This window comes from Lemur catta, chromosome 9 (assembly GCF_020740605.2).
Source record: "Lemur catta isolate mLemCat1 chromosome 9, mLemCat1.pri, whole genome shotgun sequence".
NCBI lineage: Eukaryota > Metazoa > Chordata > Mammalia > Primates > Lemuridae > Lemur > Lemur catta.
The window spans coordinates 82,855,888-82,879,264 of NC_059136.1; the positions used below are offsets into that span (position 1 = coordinate 82,855,888).

Genomic DNA, 23,377 nt, shown 5'->3' on the forward strand with positions numbered 1-23,377 from the left:
ATTGGTATGACCCTTACTTCTAAGAGGCATATGTCCCAGAGTTGGATTTATAACAGCAAGATTTTAGAAACCCCAATTTTCCAGTTTCCTGGTCAGAGGTTACCAGTATACAATAAAAGAAAACCAAATTTTGTGGGAGAAAACAATCAAGAGTTGTCTCAACCTTAAAGCACAATATTAAATCAACTGATCTTTTGAGAATTTGGCCTTTATCACTTTCTCCGAATGAGAGAGGAAATCAGAATCCATGTCTGTCCACAAGATCTCCCATTCCCATCCCTGTCTGGGTAGTGGTGACAGAATTATAAACTCAAACCCACACTGACCGTCCCATCTCACAGGAATTGCTGAGTCGGGGATTTGGCGTGGTTCAGAACATTAGCATATTTATACCCTCTGCTCATCTATTTGGATTCAGTGGTGGGGAAAATGGTAGAGAAGAACAGCAGGTGGTTTCATCAAAATCTCCCTGAAAGCTCTGAACTCCTCATTTTTAAGGTCAAGAGGCAATGTGCCAAAGGTCATGTGGGGGCAAAGGGCAAGCAGACTGAAAAGGATTAGAGGAAGATAGAGACTGTGCAGTTGGACATAAAAGAGTTCCTGGGAAAGCAAGAAGCTGGGTGGATAGATCCCATTTTTAACTTAAAAAACTTTATCCTCTCAAAATTAACCTTGTTTTTGTTTGATGCATTATATTGGGGGAGTGAAGAGGCAAGTTTTTAATCAAACTCTTTATAAATTCCCTCTCACCTCCTCCATCCTCATCTCCCCACCCTCACCCAGCAAAACACGTAAGAATTTTGTTATTCAAGCATCACTTTTCATCATCAGTTTTCCCTGCGATTCTAAAGACACACACACACACACACACACACACACACACACACACACACACACGTGCCCGCACCAAATGGGTAGAAACCACACAATGAAAATCTCATTCATTTTTAAACCTTTAAGTCTGTACGGATAATGGTAGTTTATTTTTCATTTACTCCATCTATCTATCCTTCTGTCTATTTACTTAGGAACCTGTGGAGAAATACATCCTGTGGAGACACCTGCAACTCTGAGTTTTGCAGAACTGGTATTTTAAGGAAACCAAAGCCCTGTGCCTGCTCAGTCCCTAAGCTGCCCAGGAATCCCCGCTGACACCAACTATCCTGTCTTTGAGCATCTGGAATGAAGTCTTTCGTCCTCTCTGCAGAGCCCTTTGTGCCTTCTGACCCCCAGTTCTTTCCTCTGGCTCTGCTGGTCACTTGCCTTGTCTTTTCGCTTGCCCCCAATGACACGGCTATTGTAAGGGTTTTGTATTATTTTGGTTTCTACTGCAAGGCTTTGTAGGGAACAATCTGCTAGGTAGAGGGCTTTTCTTTCCCCCCTGTTATTTTCTCTTTCCATCTTTTCTGTTTATAGACATTTTACAGATTGATAATATGGTTGTAAACTGTTAAAAGTGAAGCTCTGAAAACAAGCTACTTTTGCACTGGCAGTGTCTGTCTGAAGCCCGCTGATATATTCTGCCTGCCAGGGACGTCGTCCTCAGCAAAGCGGATAGCGAGTTGTCAGCAAACCGGAAGGGAGTTCTCAAGAACATCAAGTTACTAGCCGAAGCCAAACAAGAACGGTTCACCCTGACATTTTAGTATTTGTATTTCTGGAGTATTTAAAGTACTTTTGGATTAGTTCTCTCTTTCAGACACTTACAAGAGACTGTTGTGCTTTTTTGTTGTTGTTGTTGTTGTTGTTTGCTATCTTTCTCAAGTAGCCTCTCTCTATAAGCTTCAGAACACAAATATTTTGAAAAAGCATTTTTTAAAACTTGACTAATACAATAAAAATCAATCATTTTAACAGATTCACTAATAAAACAAAATGTAGGATAGGTTGATCTTTGGAAACAAGATCCTTTGGAGGATCTTGTCAGTTTTCATTATTAATTTTTAACCATTTTTCTGAATGGTTACATTATATTCTAACAAAAAATGGAGTTAGGGTTCTCCTACACTGGAGAGCTTCAAGAAATTTGTACCAAGTACTAAAGGCTCTTCATCTCTTGCCCCCCTACTCCTAAAGATACACAGCCTCTCGTGATCACACCGAGAGCTTCGGTGCCTGTCACTGATAATTTTAGTTGATATTGTGGCAGTGTCGTTGTCATCTTAGAATGTAAGCTCCCTGAGAGCAGAGCCTGCAAGGCACATCCCACATTATAGCCTTAGTGCATACAGCGATACCCTGTGTGTGGAGGGCCACGCACTGACATTTGTCGAATGAATGACTGATTGAAATTTGTCATGTCAGGTGAAGTCCACAAAATCCACTTTGCATAATGTCAGCTGCCTGGGAGGCTTATTGCAATTTTTATAATATTGTTATTTATAGTAAAGTATTAATACAAGCAAGAACTTGATTCCTTAAAACCCTCTATTTAATGTTCTTTTCCCATTTGAATAGTTCCTTCTCCCCCCGCCCCCCCCCCATTTCCTAGAAATTTCCAAGGAAGAAGGTTTCCTCTGGTTTACTGATTTTTCAAACGCGTCATCTGCTATATCATTCTTGCCCTGCTCACCATAGGCAAAGACATAACTCATAAACATGAAAAGGAAAATTACTCCAGGGAAATTCTACCTCACCACCTTTCTTTATTTCACTGCAAAAGAAAATAGGATTCATTTCCACTACAAAATTGAAATTATTTATAAGACTTGGTCCCACTGACCACTTTCTGAGCATCTGTGGGCTCTAACTGGTATACAGCCTGCCCAAAGTGCCATTCCCGACTTCCAGGAAATTAAAAAAATATATTTCTCTGGCGTCAAGAGTGGAATATGGCTTAACTATGAAAGTAAAAAATTTGATCATCTCCTCTGACTTGTCACCAGGATAAATACTATGAAATGCTTTTGTGGGTAGAAAGCCTATATAGGTATTATCAAAATAAGTTCACTTCTGAATGATCTGTTGTCAAAGTAAGGAGAAGATGTAAAGCCATAAAAGGGTAATAAAGCCACCATCATACATAAAAAGTACTATCCACCACCCTTCAGAGATTTCAGCTCTTTTTCCCGGGGAAGATACTAGCTTTATTATTGCCATAAAGCAAGCCTGGACCAGCTATGCTTAAATTGGATTCCTTCTTCCGTACTATTGCTTGGCACCTTCCTAAGGATTTTTGTTTGTTTATTTCACTGTAAAAAAAAAAGACACAGCAAGTTATTGGGCACCTTGATAGTTTCTGATGGAGGAAAAAATCTCATTTCGGCAAACTGCTATATAACTCTAGAAAATTCCAGCAGGTTTGGGTGCATCCATTGAGTCAATGTCATACTAAAATCTTTCTTCAAGCCTGACAGCCTGCCTGCCTTCCTCCCTTCTTCCCTTCCTCCAACCCTCTCACTCCCTTTTCCTCCTTAAGTCTGTTAACTTTATTATTTCTCATCTTATAAAAAAATTAACTCATGTGATCAGGTTTCATAGCCTACTTCCGTAGTTATGAACTAGCCCTGAGACACCGCCCCTCATTTCTAAGTGATGTTAGCTCCTGCTTCACTTTCACTCCCTCCAGGGTACGCCTGTCTGAATTTTTGGAGACTTCAAGGTTCATGGATTTGAGCTCACGAGCACCAGTGCCTCTTCCTTTCTGGACCACCTACCTCTCCTCTCTTCTAGCTACTCGCTAGGCCAATCTAGTCGATTGTGCCCTTATCAGTACTGGTAACTGACCTCCTTTCATCATCTCCATCCCATGCATCCTGCTCTCTGCCCGTTACTCTCAGTGTGCCAACCCCAACAATCCTTTGCCATGGCAGGGCTCTTCAGTCCTTTGATTCAACCACTTCTTCCCTGGCCCTAGATGTCTTCACTCCCCTCCTTATCAGGCTAAATTCCACAGTCAGTCATTATGATTAGTCATTTGCAAACACTCTCAACACCCTTCCTCCTCTGTCACTTCGTCGTCCTTACTTGGTACCTCAAACCTCAGTTCAATCCAACTACCTGTCTATACCATATCTGGACCTGTGCAACTCTATGTGCTTGGAGAACAACACAGAAGCACCCTGAATGGTCTCATGTGATATTCATTGCCATGAGCCTCAAGGAGGCCCCTGATGCTGCCTGGCCATCATACTTTCTTTCCCTCGTCCGATTACTCTTCCTTCCTCTCAGATACACATTTCATACCACCCCCTCCGTCCTCACACCCTTCCTGCCTTCACTCATAACCTTGGTTCATCCTTCACTGGGGAAACAAGCAACTGGAGGGGAACTTCCACAGGTCCCCCCAATTGCTCAGTCTGTTCGCTCCCACACCTTCTCCACCATGGGTATGATTTTCTCATTTATTGGAGTAAAAGGATTATCCACATTATCTTGTCTGAAGCTGATTCTCCCACCCGGGTACTAAGTTCCACCTCTTCTCATCTATTCAAAAATCATAGCTCTAGCAATACTCCCCTCTTTTGCCAAGATCATTGTATTTCTCCTCAAAATCATATCATTCCTATCACCATATGAACATTTTGTTATTTCTTCCATTGTTTAAACACATTTTCACTCCACTTCTCTCATTAGCTGATGCCCTATTTCTTTGCTGTACTTAGAGTAAACTCCTCTAAAGAGTCCCCATATTCCTTAGTTTCTCTTCTCCCATTTTATCTTATGCCTTCTATAATCAGGCTTTCTCTCCCCCTACTTCACCAATGTTGCTCTCATACATGTCACCAATGACCTCCAAGGAGATAAATCCCGTGGTCAGTTCTCAGTCCTCATCATCCTGGACCTGCCACACACCTGACCACTTCTCCTCCTCCAAACATAGTCTTCATTCAGCATCCAGGGCACCAGAAACTTCTCTAGCCCTTTGTCTTCCTCCTGTTTCCCTAGAGCTCTTCTCGGTGTCTTCTGCTGATCTCCCCTCTTCTCTTTGACCTCTGGACTCTGGAGTACTCCAGGGCTAGACTTTCGTTCTTTTCTCTGTCTATACTCATCTCCTTGTTGATATCATGCTAATGACTTCCAAATGCAAACCTCTGTTCCAAAACAGACTCATAGAGCTAACTGCCTAGTTAACGATATCTCCATTTGGAAGTCTAAGAGACATCTCAAACTTGACTTCTAAAACTGAATTCCTGATCTATGTCCCCAAACCTCTTCCAATGACAGCCTTTCCAGCCTCAGCTGATGGCAACTCTACCCTTTCAGTTGCTTGGGCTTGCTTGGATTTATCCTTGGTTCTCTCTCTTTCTCTTTCTCATTTCCTTTCTTTCTTTTCTCTTTTTTTTCACACAGTGCATCCAGTCAATCAGGCAATACTGTTGACTCTGTCTTCAAAAACAGCTGGCATCCGACTACTTTTTGCTACCTCTACAGGTTGCTATCACTAAATCTAAAGCATTCATCTTTCTCAATAACCTCAGAATTAGTCTCTTTTCTTTACCTTGGCCCATCTATCATCTACTCTCAACATGAAGATAGAGCCTTTGGAAATGTAAGTCAGAATGTACAATTCCTTTGTACAGAATCCTGCAATGGCTTCCTTTCCATCCAGAGAAACTGCCAAAGTCCTTCCTGTGCTCTCCAGGTCATATGCTGCCCTGCTGTGACTTGTCTAGACTCATTCTTACCACTCTCCTGTTTGCTCACTCTGTTTCTGCTGTCATGCTCCCCTACACACTTAATATGTAGGCATACTTTCATCTTGGGGCTTTTGCTCTAGCTGTTCTCTTTGTCTGGAATGTTCTTCCTCAAGATATCTGGTTGCTACTTCCTCACTTCCTTCACATCTTTGTTCAAATCTTACTATCTCATCGAGTCTTTCCTTGTAAATCCTCTTTAACAACTGCAGGCTACTCTGATCTCTAATTTTGCTCTACTTTTATTTCATAGTATTCACTACTTTCTCATATACTATATATATTTGATCTATATATTATGGTTAATTTTATTGTCTGTTTCCTGCTACTAGAACATAAGACCACAAAGTTCGGGATCTCTAAATGTTTTGTTCACTGATATACCCCAAATACCTAGAACAGGTCTTGGCATGTCATGTTGCAGGTGCTCGATGAATATTTGTTGGATTAATGAATGCATGCACATGAAGGAAAGAAAAAAGGAAAAAATGAATTAACCTGGTCTCTCTGAGCTATTTACTTAAAAACCCTTCTGTTGACATTTCAAAAGAAATTCTTTCCCCAAAGTGTTATGCCTGACAGTATAGCCTCTATTATTGAGGCCTCTATACTCTGTCTGGTTTCCCAATTAGAACAGGTTCCAAGTAGAACCTGTTCTAATTCATGTGAGAAATTCTCCCTCACATTATACTAAAACAAAGTACTGCTGCACCGCAGCCTCTAGTAACTACTATACACACTCTGGGGACATTACAATAAGAGCTTTTAGAAAGATGGAGCTACGTGAGTGGCCTCATTTTAGGGTCTGATATAAAATCAAAACTCAGAGCAGGTTCATTTAAAGCTTGGCCAAGTTTCATGTAAACCTGGCTCACACTGAAAGAGAACCCAGGCTGATACATCATTTCAAATGGAAACTATGCAAAATTCAGTGGCTTCATGTGGTTTCAACCCCAAACCAGGTGGAACCTGAGGCTTTGGCAAAGGTTCACTTTAAATTCTTAACTGGGGAATGTAAACCAAGGGGGGAAACGTTGGGAAAAAACAAAGTGAAATACAACCTTTAGCTTTGAACAGTTTGGACCATGAACTTAAATCACTGTTCTTTAAACGTTATTTCACTTAGACTTTAAACAAGTACAATCATTACTTTGAAAAATGTTCCTCAATAATGCATCAGTTTTTTGAATTTCAGGGGTCCTTAACTCTCATGTGGAGATCAAATTATTATTTCCACCTGGTAGGTTGTGCAATCAAAGAACAAAGATGAAAAGGTGACTTGCTGAAGGTAACTAGAAGAATGAAACGACAGGGTTGACATCTCATTCACAGCTCAGTTCCTTAACCTAAAAAACTGCCACTTTTCACTGGAAAAAACCAGAAACAGGAACAAATGGAAATTTTAAGAATCTTACAGATTAAATGAGATTAAATATTAAAAGATTGTGTAGCTGATAATAACAGTATTGTGTGAACTTAGCATTGACCTATGAAGTAGCTAGTGTGTGTGTGTGTGCGTGTGTGTGTGTGTGTGTGTGTACATGTGTGTGTGTGCGAGTGTGACTGAAATACTTCTAAATTTTACGGACACTTTAAACAAAGAAGTAAGGATACTTCAACTATAGAAGATATACCCATATCCAGAGATTTTGAGCATCAAAGAATTTTAAGACTTTCACAAATCCTACATTCTTCCAGATACAGATATTTCTTATACGAAACTTCTTGTACAGGTGTTGTATTAAGATTTCAGAGAGAAACCTTTAATGTCAAAATGAAGGACTTTCCTTCCCTAGTTCTGTAGTTTGTAACAGTCTGACTGTAATTCTCACCTTATAAGTCTATTTTTTGATTGTAGGAAGATAGCTAGATAGGCTTTTAAAACACCAAGTCAATGTATCTTGTTATTTAAATGAAAAGCCACCATAGTCCTTTAGCAGACTAAGGTAAATGAAACTATAGTCAGAAACTTTATAACCCTGCTGTGTGCTTAGGGCCAGAAATCCCTGAAGGTAGATACTGCATTTACCACCTTCGTAGACTGAATGCTAAAAACAGCCTCTACTACTTTTAATTCTAGAACAAATTGTCATTACTGTCATATAGATACCTGAAAATATGTGATCTTTGCTTCTGGATACTGGCATTTTACAGCTGTAAGGAGTGTTAAGTAAACTTAGCATAGAACTAGCCTGACTCTAGCATTGATCCTAGCTTACATGTATTCGGTTGTTTAACAGATTTTTTTCTCTGTTTAAAAAACCACGTTATAGAAGCACTTAGACATTTATACCAGTGACTCAACTAAACAGAGATACCCTAAGTATTGTGGATTGCTTTAACAATAGTCAGTTATTCTTTTATTTAACAATATCTATCATGCTTTCTATGTGCTCAACTTCATGTTGGGCATTGCAGAGATGAATGAGGCCCTGTCACTGCCTTGAAGGGTCTCACTGCCTAGCTGGGAGAAAAGAAATAAAAACAAAGTCTGGATACACATAGAGGGGAACTTATATTTCAAGTCACAATGGTGTAACTGACATCAGACTGGTCTTTCTGCCATAAACAGCCAGAAAACTGGATAAATTATATACAGCAGCTATCTCAGACACTGAACAGGCTGTGATCCCTGAGGGAAGGTATGTCCCACTAGAGACACCCTCTGGACTATGGCACAAAGTATAGCATCTAAGAGTGGCTGAGGACAGAGTGCCATTTGGGGAAGTGAGATGGAACTTGTGGGGTAGAGTATGAAGGAAGAGAGTCATAAAGACAGAGAGTTCCAGAAATCTGTATAGGGTCCCCTGAAGTCCTTGGCTGAATACTAAGCTACACATGTGCAGAGTGAGACTCTACAAAGTTGGACAAAGGACAATTACCAGGCAAAGAACAATTACCAGGGGTGCTGTAAGTTGAACAACTTCCACTGCATATGGCTAGGAGACATTCAAGTTCTGACTAGCCGTAGTGGAAAGAACTCACTGAACACACATGAGTAGAGACCTCTGAAAGACCAAACCTTAATAGTAAGACTCCATGAGCCCTGGAAGGGTAGATCATTCTAGATCTGACCTAACATAACTTAAAAACAAGCTTTGAAAGGTTCCATTGATCCTCAAGTGAATTAACCGCTTGCCAGAACAAAGTCCAATTTTCCTTAAAAGAAGACAACAAAATCTGGACATCCAACAGTGAAATATTTACAATATCCAGCAGCCAATCAAGTGTTACTAGACATGTGAAAAAGCCCCTAAATATGACCCCTAACCAACAGAAAAATTAGTCAATAAAAAGAGACTAAGAAATGACAAAGATGATGGGATTGGTAGATGAGGACTTTAAACTATTATAAATATGCTCAAGGATTTTAAGGAAAACGTAAACATAATGAAGAGATAAGTAGAAATTATTCAACAGAACCAAATAGACTTTCTAGAGCTGAAAAGTACAATATCTGAAATGAAAGGCTTTTCAAAAAAGTGAATTCTCGCAGTGACTTGTGGAACAATTTCAGTATCAATTTGTCTGATATACATGTAATTGGAGTCTGAGGAGGTGGGATGGCATTGTAAAAATATTTGAATAAATAATGACTAAAACATTTGCAGACAAGTTAAAAATATAAATCCACAGATCCAAAAAGCTCAGCTAACCAAAACCATGATAAATGCAATGTGATAAATGCTATAACAATAATATACAAACCATATACCTATGACAAATTTAAAATATATAACTTTCCTTGATTAGTTTGTGCATTTATTTTCTCTTTCCTTCTGCATATCGCTTGGAATATTTATCAATATTTCCTCTTTTACCAGTGTTAGGATTGGGGTCTGTGGTGATGAGAAGGGAGGAGGCAGAAGTAGACGATGAAAGCATAGATTGAAAATATAAACTCTTTTCTATTCCCCCTTTGTTGTCTGTTGACTTCTTATTCACTAGGCATTTTTTCTCTTATATCCCACTCATGTCTCATAATTGACTTATGCGATGGTTACTGTTTCAAGTCCCCAGGCCCTCATATCCTCAACTCTCAATGGGTCTCTTCCATCAATGCTCCTAATGCCCATTTTGCCCCATCCATCTACTTGCCTTTTTAAGTGCTTCCTGGTAAAATCCCATCTCTTTTCCCTCCCTCAAGTCTTTTTATCTCCCCTAAAACCCTTACTTCCTGGTTCCTAAATTTAAGTCTCATTAGAATTTCAAACCCGAGTATGTCATTGGCATTGGCTTATGAGGGAAGGAGGAACCCTTGCTCTTCTTACAAGAGCTGAGGAAGCAGGTGGTATGGCTTGAATGTGACCTCCAAAACTCATGTTGAAATGCACTAAGGTCCCTCATGCCAGTGCCATGCACTTGGACTTCCCACCCTCCAGAACTGAAAGCGAAATATATCTCTATTCTTTATAAATTATTCAGTCTATGATATTCTGTTACAGCAGCAGAAAACAAACTAAGACAGCAGGGTAGGGGACAGGCAAGCATAGATAAGAAGACAGGCTTATGGTATTGAAGACTATCGCATAAAACTCCTTTTCTCACCAAAACTTTAAACTTTGCTCTTAGATTTCTAGGAAGTCTTGCTAAGATATTTGTCCTGTAATGTATCTTTAAAACATACAGCATTAATAATATTACTAGACAACATTAAAAGAGCATTCTGGCCTACGTCAATTGCAGAGTTCTGCCCACGGGGGGCTGTGTCTGAGGAAGCACCAGCAGTCTGGAGTGTCCCGTAGGGAGCCCGGGGATCCCAGCAGAGATGAGACAAGTTAGAGCCAAGTCACGAGTGAGAAGTGGGGAGAAGGAATGGGTGCTATGTGCTAAGGCAAAGTGAGGAGAGAAATGAATGCTTCTCAGACACATGCTCTCTGCCTGGCCCTGGGCTTGGTGCTCTGTACACACCTTCTCTTTGAGTCCCTCACAACAATATTAGAAGGTAGATGCTGTTATCCACATTTTACTGGAAGGTGATCTGAGGCCCAAAAGACTACGCAGCTTGCCCAGATCCAGAAGCTAGTAAATGGTGGAGAAGCTCTGTTGTCTTTTCACAATATCATATTGCTTCCCTCATACTCATGATGCCTAGATGGCTTTGCAAAGTTTTGGGCTGGATTGTTTACGTAGGGAGCAGTTGTTGCTCATTTAATGTTCATTTAATGCCATGCTAACGATCACCTTTGGTTTTCACTTGGTAGATATTGGGGGGGGGGTATTAACTGGGGTATTAACACTCGCTCATGAAGCACTTTTCCTACTTCCTTCAGTGTAGCAGGAACTTGCCAGCTCTTGGTACACCTACAGACTTAGCGACAAAGAAAGAAATGGAAAAAACAAACACTGAGTTTGTTATTTTAAGATCCCATGGCAATGTTTGATATGTGATCAGAATTTTGAATTTTACCTATAAAATGTCTTTTTCATAAGTGTAAAATACAAACAGAATTTGTGCTCTACACTGTGTGAAAAATCTCCAAAATACTTCAAAAAGCTCTCTGTGTGAGACTCTTTTCATCATTCTCTAAGATTTTTTTTGACTTTCAACAAGGGACTCTCATGATGGCACAAACAGGAGAGCAGGATGCTGTACAGGTGTCAACCTGCAGCTTTCACATTGTGTCATCCCTTAAACAGCACAGCAATTAGCGTCGTAGCTACAAAACAAACTTCATCAAATGTATATAATTTGCAAACAAAGGATTAAAAATGTTTTGATGATACATGTTATTATACATTTTGTCCAAACCCATAGAATGTACACCACCAAGAGTGAACCCTAATGTAAACTATGGACTCTGGGTGATGTGTGCCGATGTAGGTTTGTCGATTCTAACAAACGTGCCACTCTGGTGGGGGACGCACACCATGCGGAGGCTGTGGATGTGTGGGGGTCGGGGACACAGGGAGAAATCTCTGTACCTTCCTCTCAATCTCCATTTCACTGTGGACCAAAAACTGCTCTAAAAAAAATAAAGTCTTAAACAATGTTCTGATGAGGCAGACCCATTTCATTCTCTTGTGGATGGCAGCACCCAGCTCTGTGAGGCTGCACTCCAGGACAGGTGACACTAGAGCACAGACATCCAGCCTGTCTGGGGGTCTGAATTGGGGCGCATTGAATCCTAAGAGCCCTCACGAGGAAAGTCTTTTTATTGGGTTTTAGTGATTATTAGTTTTTATTTGTTAATATTTGCCAAATCATGGGTGGGTGGGAGGAAAATCTGAACCAAAGGCTAAAACAATCTACAGGGAAATAAGAAATTAGAAAATAAAAAAACTGGTTAAAAAAGGGTTTTCATATGTACGTACACTGATGATGAACTCCCAAAGTACTTTCCCACTCACCATGTCCTTTAATTCTTTCAATAGCTGTTGCAAGTGTGTGAATGTACGTTTTAAGTGTGTACATGTAAGGTATTGTTGCTGGTGTTATTTGTAAGGCACAAGCATATGTCCTTCTCCCTTTCTGGCACCAGCGTCCACAGGGTGGGTGCTGTGGCCCGAGACTTTCTCTAGAGTGCCAGTTACATTGCCTGTGTGTGTGCATGTGTGTGCGTGTGTGTGTGTGTGTATGGAATTATGGGACAGACTAACATTAGTGACATTATTATCTACTTTGTGTATTACCGGATTTGTAAATTTCCATAAGGAATAAAAATAATTACCATGCATAAGCAATATCTAGCACTTAATACTAAGAGCCAGATACTGTCTGAGTCCTTTACATATAAGAAACCATTTAATCCTTAAAACAGCTAAATGAGGTTGACATTATTACTAGCCCCTATGTTTCTGATAAGGACACTGAGGCACAAAGAAATTAAGTTACAGTCAGCAAATGGTACAGCAGAAATTTGGCCCCTGACAGTTTGGCTCTCAAATCTGTACTGCTAACCACTATTCCCACCATGCTTCTCTTATGGATTATTACAAATTAGAAAAAAAAAAAGAGATTTCTTTTTTTTGAGACAGAGTCTCACTCTGTCATCCAGGCTAGAGTACAGTGGCATCATCATAGCTCAGTGCAACCTCAAACTCCTGGCCTCTAGCAATTCTCCTGCCTCAGCCTCCCAAGTAGCTGGGACTACAGGTTTGCACCACCACACCCCACTAATTTTTCTATTTTTTGTAAAGACAGGGTCTCGGTCTTGCTCAGGCTGGTCTTGAATTCCTGGCCTCAGGTGATCCTCCTGCCTCAGTACCCAGAGTGCTAGGATTATGGGCATGAGCCACTGCACCCAGCCAGATTTCCATTTTAAGAGGACAGGATCACCTTTGCTGGTGATAACTCTTGAACCTCTCCCAAAGGGCTCCCTAAAGCAGGGAAGGCTCTTCTTTACATTGCTCTAAAACATACCACAGTGTAGGTTTTCAGACATCCACAAATGCCAATGGCTCAGCCTAGTCATAAGCAGGTACACACATGGTCTTACAGCCTACATGTGTCAGGGAGGGAAAAAGAAAGCAATGTTTTGATAGTCAGAATTATTGTCTGTCACATTTAGGGGCTGGTTGTCACTAGAACAGTTGTTCCAACATGTATACACAAGTCTTGCCATACAAACTCTGTCTTAATATTTCCACAAGCAGAAAGTTTTTAAAACTAAATGGACTTCCAAATGAGAAATGTAAACTACATTCCTCTCCTTTCACCCAGAAGGGACATTTCAGCACTTACAGACTACTGAGCTGATACTGTATGTGACATCTGAAAGAAATTCCTCTATAAATCAAATGCTTGGGGGTGGAAAAGGCAACAAGAAAATGGAATATTTTCCTGAGAGAAAGGCAGTCTTGTGACAGGCACTGACAGCAAGCAGTGGGATGTCATTTGTTGTCTCTGGCCTCCCTCTGGGGGGCCCAGATCTTGGCAATTTCTCAACTATTTTAGTGCACGACAGGAGCCAATCAACAAATAGTAAAAGCAGCAGCACCTGTCCCAAGGGAGTTAATCTTATGCATCTTTTTTTCTAGTCATAAAGATGATTTGGAGTCAGCCCTTAGCTGAATTCCAACAACTACAAGTGTAGAATGTAGTACATGCTAATTTTTTCCACTTCTATTTTTAGTGCTTAAGCCAGTAAAGATTTTTCATTCTATTTTATTTTTTTTAATTTTTAATGCACAGAATGCAGTAATAATCCTAGCAATTCTATAGCCTTCCTTCTTTGCAAGAACATTTTTGAATTTTTGCCAAGCATCAAAAAATACACATCGGGATTAGTTCACTGGGAGACAGAGACATAAAACTAAAAGGATGATGAGGGAGAAATAAGGTGATGGGAATAGAACAGTATGATGGGAAGTAACGATTACCATGCAAGACCTTAGCCTTTACATATTACAGCGATAACAATAATAGGGTGTATTCGAGTGACTTCATATGGCCACTCCTCCTAAAGTGCTTTTATGTTCTTTATCTTACACTGACCACATCCCAGTGAGGGAAACGGGACAAGCATATTCTAATTTTCTAGAAAGTTACAGAGTAAATAAAATGCCTAAAACCACAGCCGATATCTTGACTCTCATTACAGTGTTCTTTGGAGAGCAGAATCTCGTGACTTGTTAGATTATGGCAGACTTATCATCAAGAGATATACTCAAAATATCCGTAACCCTTACAGCACAGCACTCACTGCTCTGGGTGGCCGCTGACTCTTCCTCCCACGGCCACCGTGCGCCACCGAGCATCACCATGCCTGTCCCTCTGGCCAGACCAGACTTCTGTGACGGCTGCAGAACAGATTTAATCTCCCGGGGTATTCAAACTTCATGTAATAAATAAATACACTTTTTAATACAGAAAATGTATCAATTCATTCTTTGGTAAACATGTAAAAGCCAGTAATTTTAAAGTGAATTTTATGGTGAATTCTATTGTAAGAAGCCAGGACTCATGTATTTGCTTTGTAAATAATGGATTTGTTTAAAATAACACCTGCATTTTAAATGCTTATATCGACTGACTATAGCTAATGGACTTAGATTTCTTTAAAAGCTACTACAAAATAAACAGAAAAGGAAATTAAAGATTGTCTTGAAAACTTGGGAACTTCTGATGATGCTGACCATTTGTTTAGAAATATTTTAGTTACTTTTTACTTTTAAATGATAATCCTCTCTCAAAGACCCTTTAGCTGAATTACCTTCCATTTGAAAATAAGGGTGGCAGAAATCACCAAAGTTCAATTTAGAATCTACCAGAAAAGGACTCCTTCAAAATGTGCCTCTTTTCATTTTGATAGCCACAATCCAAAGCAGTTTTCCAATATATTTGCCCCATATACATCACAACTTCCCCAATAACTTAAATTGTGACATGAGGTTCCTAGTAATTTGACAGCAAAATCATAAAACAAATATGAATTCCCACTGTAATCCAATGTTTTTAACATTTTCATGTAGTCCACCAGGGGGAAGGACTTGGTCTCTTAATGTATACATACCCGTGAAGACCAGTGATTGACCGAAAATGAACATGTTTTGCAAATTCACTAAACTGCAGATGACAATATAAAAAGCCTACAGTATTTCAATTCTACTATTATAAACATTCGTGCAGCAAAAGTATCCTAAAAAAGCCTCAGTTAATGGCTTATTTGTTTGAAACCCTATTAATGCAATGATGACAGAATCTTAATTACAGGATTTGACCCTACCATCCAATTACTCCAGGGATGCCTTCTTAGAAAGTCCAACCTTCATTTATAATCACGATGCCCTCTTGTGAAATCTAAGCAGATAAATGTGGTCAACTTAGGACACCATTGAGAGAAGGAACCTAAAATCGAATATATTTGCCACCGGAACTAGGAACTCAGGATCAACACAGATCAAATACATGCTTCCTCTCTAAGCAGAATTAATCAGCCCGATAAATACCCTAACATGGTACAAGGCAGTATTTCTTTTCAGGAAGTGACTTCCTGAAACTTTCTACTGAGGAATATATTCCATCTTAACTTCAGCATACCATTCAAGATGAACCTAGAAAAAAAAGCACCCATTTAATACATGTGGCCTGATACCAAGTTGTACAATCGCATTCTGCTTCTTTGAATTCACTGTGTTGCAAGAGTCCAGACACTTTTTCTATCCTAAGTTGTGGCATAATGATCTTAAACAAATGTTGTTAACCCAGCGTGAGCCATTTTAGCACTGGATGGGATGATGCCGCACTTCTTACCTGTCTCTAAGGTGTTTGGGGGAATGGCTTCATGTGAGCACGGGTCCTTAGACCCTTCCTGACAGGCACCATGGCAAAGTAATCTCTCATATCAATCTGTGGTTCTGGGCAAAGAACAAGACCATTGTTGTGTGACCTGATTTCATTTCAGTGATTGTCTCAGTAAAGAATGACATCATCCCATTCTTTTTTCTTAATCTCCACTTGTGAATGTCCCCCAGCCCCCAGCCTCATCATAATTAAACTGCTTCCCCCTGCCAGGGGAAAAGCTATTTTCCTCTTAACTTCCAGCCTGAATGTGTTATTATGGCAAGAGCAAAGGGTTTTCCTCAGATGGGTCAACATCCCTGGAGTTTGCTCCCTCACTGTATCAGACAAAGCACTATTTTGTCGCAGCCAAAGCATACTGAGAGGGCCATCTGCTGGGACAAGTCTCAGTCAGATGCGAAGACAGAGGAGCCAGAGAAAGGTGGCACAGCCTGCTAGGCACAGTGTTTCTCATCTGACTGGACTTTGTTTCTTTATTTAAACACAAACTCATTGGCTTTGAGGATGTGTGGTCTAAACAGATCCATTTTGCTACACACATACACGTGTGCAAATTTGTGTGTTTGTACGTACCAACGCTTTCTTTTGGCTTAGATTTGTATTGAAGACTCACACAACTCACACATGAAAGTATTCAGTCTCAAAGAGATAAAAGGAAAAGACACTAGTCTAAAAACTGAGATTGGAATGCAACCAAATAGAATGTTCGTCAGGCACAGAAAGGCAAATTTCACATGCTTTCACTCATTCGTGGGAGCTAAAAAGTAAAAAATTTGAACTCTTGGAGGTAGAGAGGAGAATGATGGTCACCTGAGGCTGGGAAGGATAGCGGGGAGGTGAGGATAAAGTGGAGATGTTAGTGGGCACAAAAATCCAGTTAAGTAGAAGGAATAAGATCTAGTGTTCAGTAGCACAATAGGGCAACTGTAGTTAACACTAATTTATTGTATGTTTTTAAATAACAAAAAGGGTAGAATTAGAATGTTCCTAATACAAAGAAATGATAAATGCTCGAGGTGATGGATACCCCAATTACCCTGATTTGAGCATTATGCATTGTTATGCCTAAATCAAAACATCACATGTACTCCATAAATATATACAACTATTACATACCCCTAATAATTAAAAATAATAAATTTTAAAAAATAGAATGGCTATATGAAGGAAGGTCTTTATGGTTTTTTTGGAGTATTATCTCTCTTATAGGGAAAAAACAAAACAATTTATATATCCCACATTCATGTAATGGAATGTAATAACACAAATCTAAAACAACTCTGAAGAAACTGCAGATATAAAGTGTTTTGATATAAAGTGAAAAAAAAGCAATAAAATTGTGCATTCCCCATGTTCCCAATTATGTAAAATATTAGGTAGTACCCTATGAAATTGCTACTTTTTTAGGACAAAATAGTTAAATAGAAGTAATTGTCTATGATTTCACTTAGTATATAGTTAAACAGAAAAGACTAATTGGCTAGGGTTAAGTATGTGATTTTTTTTTTACCTGTTTAAAAAATTCATATTAGGCAATTATATGGTTTTACAACAAACAGCTAATTTTGAATGAGTTGGTATTCTGTACAATAGTCCTTTTTAATGAGAAATGTTTAAAAATAAGTAGGATGATCACCAAGGAAAAGAGTGCTTTTTAGCCCTCTCATATCCGGCTCTTTCTATTCTGTAGCGAGCTTTCAGTGCTTGTCAGATACCAAGACAAGGACAATTTTAGCAGGTTTTAGGGTCCACATCTGATATTGATTCCTTGAAAAGATGTAGTTTACTATTGTGGTCTATGGACAATTTTTAAAAATCACCTAAATTTAAATTAATCTATTGAATTTTACTTAAATAATTAAAATAATACACACACAAAAAATAAAGTACCAGGGAGGCACAGCCAAAGCATACTTATGATAAAGGTTTTCATCCCAAATATGCATGAACAGGGCTAGGGAAGGTCTGAATTTCCTTACGAACAGCATAGCTGCTGTTCTAAGTTCTCCCATCTGTGTGCACCAAACCTTGTCTGGAAGGTACAATAACAGCCCTTCATATTTTGGCAGGTGTATTTTGGGCTGAAAACCAAGCTCTACCAAAAAAAGCAACCTGTTTCACAGGTGTGAACATTTTTGATGAGAATCCTCAAAATCTCTCCCAAGCTGTGAAATTTAATTGTCCTTTTGGCATCTTATTATATGTAAATATAACCTCTCTCTCCTTGGACCAAGAGATAATCTGGCAATCTGACAGACAGGAGATGCTTGGACAGCTTCTGAGATTTGCTTATAAGCTCTCCAGGTTCTGTTTCTTTGGTTATGTATTTTGGAGGTGATGCCAAGTTCAATGAACTACAGATAAGCAGTTCTTAAAGCTGGAAAAATATTAAATGAAAGAACTTTATATCCAGATGACATGAGCAGAGAGCCAACCAAATATGCATAGGGCAGCATCTCAAAAACCATAAAGTCCAATAAAGGAGTCCTTATTTTATAAACCTGACTGTCTGAGCACATATAAAAAGGAGCCATTTCTTCTATAAAATTTACTAGATGGGAGGATTGTGGATATATGAATACAGACATAGTGCTGGGAAGTGACTCAGCGGCTTATCTAATCCAGCTCAAATGTTGGATTTGGATGAGTAGGGGCAAAGATCTCTGAAGCTAGCAGCCAGTCAAATATTAAATTTGAACTTTCCAGCCTAAAGATGGAAAAAGCAGATTAGAGCCAGCTCTCATAAAGAGTCCAGATTTCTAAGGAATAAATGTCCTATGTGTCAAATTTGAGCAAGTGACTCTAGTTGATCCAATATTAGAATAAACATTTATTTCTATTTTCCCATAAGGATATATTGAGAAATAAAAAGGCTATAATGCTTAAAGTAGGGAAATTACTCATTAAAGGGAGAAAAGTATGAAATGAAAGATTACAGGCTAGAAAATAAACAGCATGGCATCCAGAAAAATGGCCTTTTCATAGCACAAAAGAAACTAAGACATGTCTTGAGAAATCAGTTTTTCAGTGACCCCTTTGGAAAATATAGGGTGACCTCCAGTATTAAGGGTTTTCCAGCCTCTTGTACAGTTAATTTTGAATGATATAATTCCAAAGGCCAACTTCTTTCTTTCCCATGGAAAAATGGATGCATCAGGCTAGAGGTTTATCTAGATGATGTTTGGCAAACTGACTCAAGAAGATAAAGAATTCTTACGAAGTCCAAGTTCTGTTCACTGAACTGATTCCTAAACATATATCTCTTTTAGTTTCTGTTTTGGAATATTTTCTTCTCCTGTTTGGAGTTTTGGAGTAAGGAGACTTTCAACTTATCTCCTCTTACTGTTGATTCATCTTGTTTATAACAAGCATGTGATACAGTGCAGTAATCAGCCATTAGTGGTAATACCCCAGACCATCTGCAGACAAAGCCCTGAGAAATGACAGAAAAATTGCTCATGATTTTAAGTCAAGGAACTCCTTTCTCCCGTACACTTCCAATCATTCATTCCCCTTCTTCACTTATTGTTTGTAGAATTAAGATATTAATAAAATGTGCAATTCCATTAGTATTAGAAAGAAAAGCTGGAAAAAAGAGCCCTCAAAAGACACACCTGAAATTAAAGCCAGACTTGAAGAGTTTGCTATTTTGCATGAGGTTCATAAACTTTTTGGTGGTTAGAGGACTTATTCCAAGCCAACTTGGGCCAACAGAAAGCTAAAGATAAAAATCAAGCAAAGAACAATGGTCTTGAAGAGCAGCAATTTGAAACCAAGAAGAACTCAACAGTTTCCACTGCATTAGTTTTGGTTAGGCATGGAGGGGAGCCAACTTTCAAAGTTGAAATTGGAGAAAAGACTCTTGGAGATGTAAGCTCCTATGAACCCAGCCCCTAAGAATGGTTTTTGAACCACCAAGGTTGCATCTCTGAGGTGGGTACAAACACTCTTGGCACTAATGTTTATCTGGCCAAGGCAAGGAAGAAACTGTGAAGACAAGCTGTGAATAAGACAGGTAACATCTGACAGTTTTCACTCCTGACACTGTGGAGGACACTGGACGACTTAGTGTGGCTGGCCTGCCACGCTGCCCCCTCATTCCCCTGAGCTTCCTTCCTGAACAGCTCATAATGTTAATAAAGTTATGGGATTCTTTAGATTCCCATTTTTCAGATGGTTTTTCTGACATTCCTGAGGACTGATTTCATGACATGGCTCTGCCACAGGTAAGCCCCCTTTTAGTTCTCTCAGCCAAGAAGAATGAGAATGCGACAGGAAGGTGCAGGACCCTTGGCTCTGCAGTTTCTGCTAGTTCTTACAATTCCCCATCCATGAAACTTTCCCCTCTTCCAGTGACAACAGTGCCCGTGGTTTATTTAATACAAAATTTGATAGGGGTACCTTTGAAGATTTTCTGCAATTATTCTGCCTTGAAAAACCTGCATATCATTAGCCAGATCGACCTTCCGTAGATGACGGTGGGTGGCCGTCAGCACCTACAACAGAGGAGAGCAAAAGTTGTATTTTCTCAGCAGTTTCTCTCATCTTTCAGGTGTTACCCCTTCACAGCCTCAAAGGAGGATGTCATTAGGAATAACATTCTCCAAATGTCATCCAGACAGGGTTTCTTACAATCACTCAAAAGAATCTTTGAAGCATTGTGGGTGATTCAGTTGTTTTGCAGAAGTTTCCATTTTGACTCCCTCTTCATTGAGGGAAAGACTTTCCATTAGATTCATTTCATATTATTCTTTGACTAGGTTTCACAGAGCCAATAAAGAAGAGTTTCTTTTTAAAAGTTTACAAAGTGTTCCAAGTTTAAAGGTTGAGTGATGTCTAATTTCAGGTTAGGAGACCTATTTCAAAGGCAAATGTGCTGAATCATAACATCTTAGAAAGTTGCTGCAAACTATTATTTGATGAGTAGTAAAGTAAGCATTTATAAGTGTTTAAATTTGTTTATATTCTGCATTTATGACAGCTGAAAACTATAAGTGACTAAAACAATTTTAGATACTTTGAATAGGAGGAAACACCCACTTGAATGCAGTAAGTATCGGATGAAGCCATCTTGTTGCCATGAATAACTCATTTTAACATATACGCATTATGTGTAAATGTATATATGATATAGAAGATAGAAGAGGAAACAATGTAAGATAGGATAGGGAAATGACACATCCTATTTAACAACTCAAAATTTCCTTTATGTTTAAAAAATTGTTTCTCTTCCCCATATAAATATTAATGTTGAATAAAGCATTCCATTTGGAGCTTTACCTTTCCACTGGTGACTATATTTGTACTTTGGTATACACGGAGGGGAATCTCAGAGGTAACGGGTACAGATTATTTCCCTCAATAGATGTGGAATCTCTTCTTGTTCTGCACTGGCCTTGGTGAGTCAGGTTAAATGTGGGCAGTCCCAGGTCTTTTGCTCTGTTCTGGGAACATCACTCCTACCTGTGCAATTGCTGCGGCAGGGGCTTCCTGGGGCTGGCCCAGGGCTGCAGTGTTCATTTGCCACCCACACCACCTTTATCACATCTCTTTCCACCAGGACTACAGCAAAACTCCTCCCTCCTCTGCCAGTATTTTGCCACCCCTGTAAAGTGGCACCCCCTACCCATGAAACCTTAAGACCACTCCCCTATGCTTCACATCCAGGCAGCTGGTGAGTTCTAGCAGTACTTCTAGATGCTGTTCCCATGTCTCTCATCATGTCATAAATTATTATAGGCATCATGCAGATGCCCAGTTTTTAAATATGTTCTGAGAAGATATAAAAATGTTTATGCTTATAATTATGTGCACACCTCGTGAAAATTTACATTTGAATGTGATGTCAAAAGTGTCTGGCTGTGGTCAAGCTGGCATAGCCTAATGTCAAAATCACAGCACCTTTTTTGAGACTGTTCTGAATACACTACCGGGCAGCAGACTCTGGAATCAGATGCCTGAATTTCAGGCAACAGCATTCACTGGCTATGTGGCCTTGAGCACGCTTCTTAATTTCTCTGTGCCTCAGTATCCTCCTCTGACAAATGGGGATTAAAAATGGTAACTACCCCATGGGAGTGATGTGAAGATTACATGAGAACATTCATGTAAAATCTCAGACGAGCGCCTGGCACAAAATAAGTGTTCAAGAAACACTGGCAATCATTATTACTTGGGCTGAAGTTATTTTTAATTAGTAATCAAGATACAACTTTCCTTGCATATTTGAAATTAAAACACATTTTCATGGCATAATACCAGAGTTTTCTTAAATTTTAGAAATGGAGACTTTTATAACATTTTAAAGGTGATAGGATGACTGAGTCATCACAGTTCTCAGTTCTATAATCTTGGTCCCAGCAGATGCACTGCCTGAATCCCTTCTTTTTATGTGTCAAATTGTAACAGTTCATTATAAATAGGCACAGTACTAAATGTGCAAATTTAGCAATTCGTGCTAAAATATTTCTTTTTATTTCCAATGTCATTAATGAACACTTGGTTAAAACAATTTTATTCTTTTTTTTAATAGTACTTCGAGTTGCTATTTTACACAACTTTATTCTTTAGTTTCAGCAAAACAGCATCGTCTGGTAAACAGAATTAATACTAATTATAGAATTGCATTGGTTTACGGTTTTCTTTATATTAGAGACTTAGTTTGGGTTTTTAATGATATAAATACAATTATGTTAAAGCATATTTTGAGCTATATAAACCTAAAGCAACTTATACCTAGGTTGTTTTGGTACTTAGTTCAGTAACATTTGAGTAGATAACGGTAAGTCAGGACTGGGCTCCATGGCCCACTGGTCAGGCTGAGAAGTGCTGCCAGAGAGCGCCTGTCACCCCGGCTCTGTGTTCCCCCACAATATGTCCTTTCCACGCTTCCATTACTGCTGCTCTTTGTCTGCAAGAGTCTGCTTTTCTCTTCTCCATATATTAAAATTCTAAGCGCCCCTCCGGGATCAGCTGAAATCTCATTTTCTGACAACTTCAGTTTTCATTAATCCTTCTCACCAGAACGCCTAAAACACTTAAAACCTGTGCCGCACAAGCAGCGCTCCGTGATACAGTTTTTGTTATTATCGCAGCGGCCTACACGGATGAAGGTCTTGTCTCTCTGCTCAGGTTTCAAGGTTGCTCAGAGTTTGGGTTATGTCTTGGGCTTTGTTTCCATCTTCTACTCTAGTCCCAGTGTGGCCCCAGGAGCCACCAGACAGCGGGAGTTACTAGGTCTGACTCACCTATTGATCCCTCGGTCTGTTTTAGAGTTTATTCCAGTTTCAGTTACAAAAATTTAATCTGAGACCTTGAATGGTTCCTCAAGCAAGAACAAATTATCAGCCTACAGCCCTGGAGCTGGGCCACACAAGCCGGAGTGGACCAGGGGACCAGTGGCCTAGTGGTGGGTCATATTGCCCCTTTCTTTTCCTTAAGTCAGACCTATGCTATGGTATTTTTCTGTGAGCAATGACTCAGCACGAGACTCAGATAT

General features: G+C 39.4%; 1 protein-coding gene across 4 annotated transcripts in view; it reads right to left on the minus strand.

The window, feature by feature from the left end:
- The window catches only part of SULF1 (sulfatase 1), a 162,666-nt gene that overhangs the window by 109,569 nt on the left and 29,720 nt on the right, over nt 1–23,377 (minus strand). For 3 of the 4 annotated variants that reach the window (XM_045561945.1, XM_045561947.1, XM_045561949.1), the window contains exon 2: nt 20,281–20,375. The exons of the other annotated variant lie outside the window; for it this stretch is intronic. The gene's annotated coding sequence lies outside the window, so the exon portion shown is untranslated. The remainder of the gene's footprint in view (nt 1–20,280; nt 20,376–23,377) is intronic. 4 annotated transcript variants of the gene reach the window in all.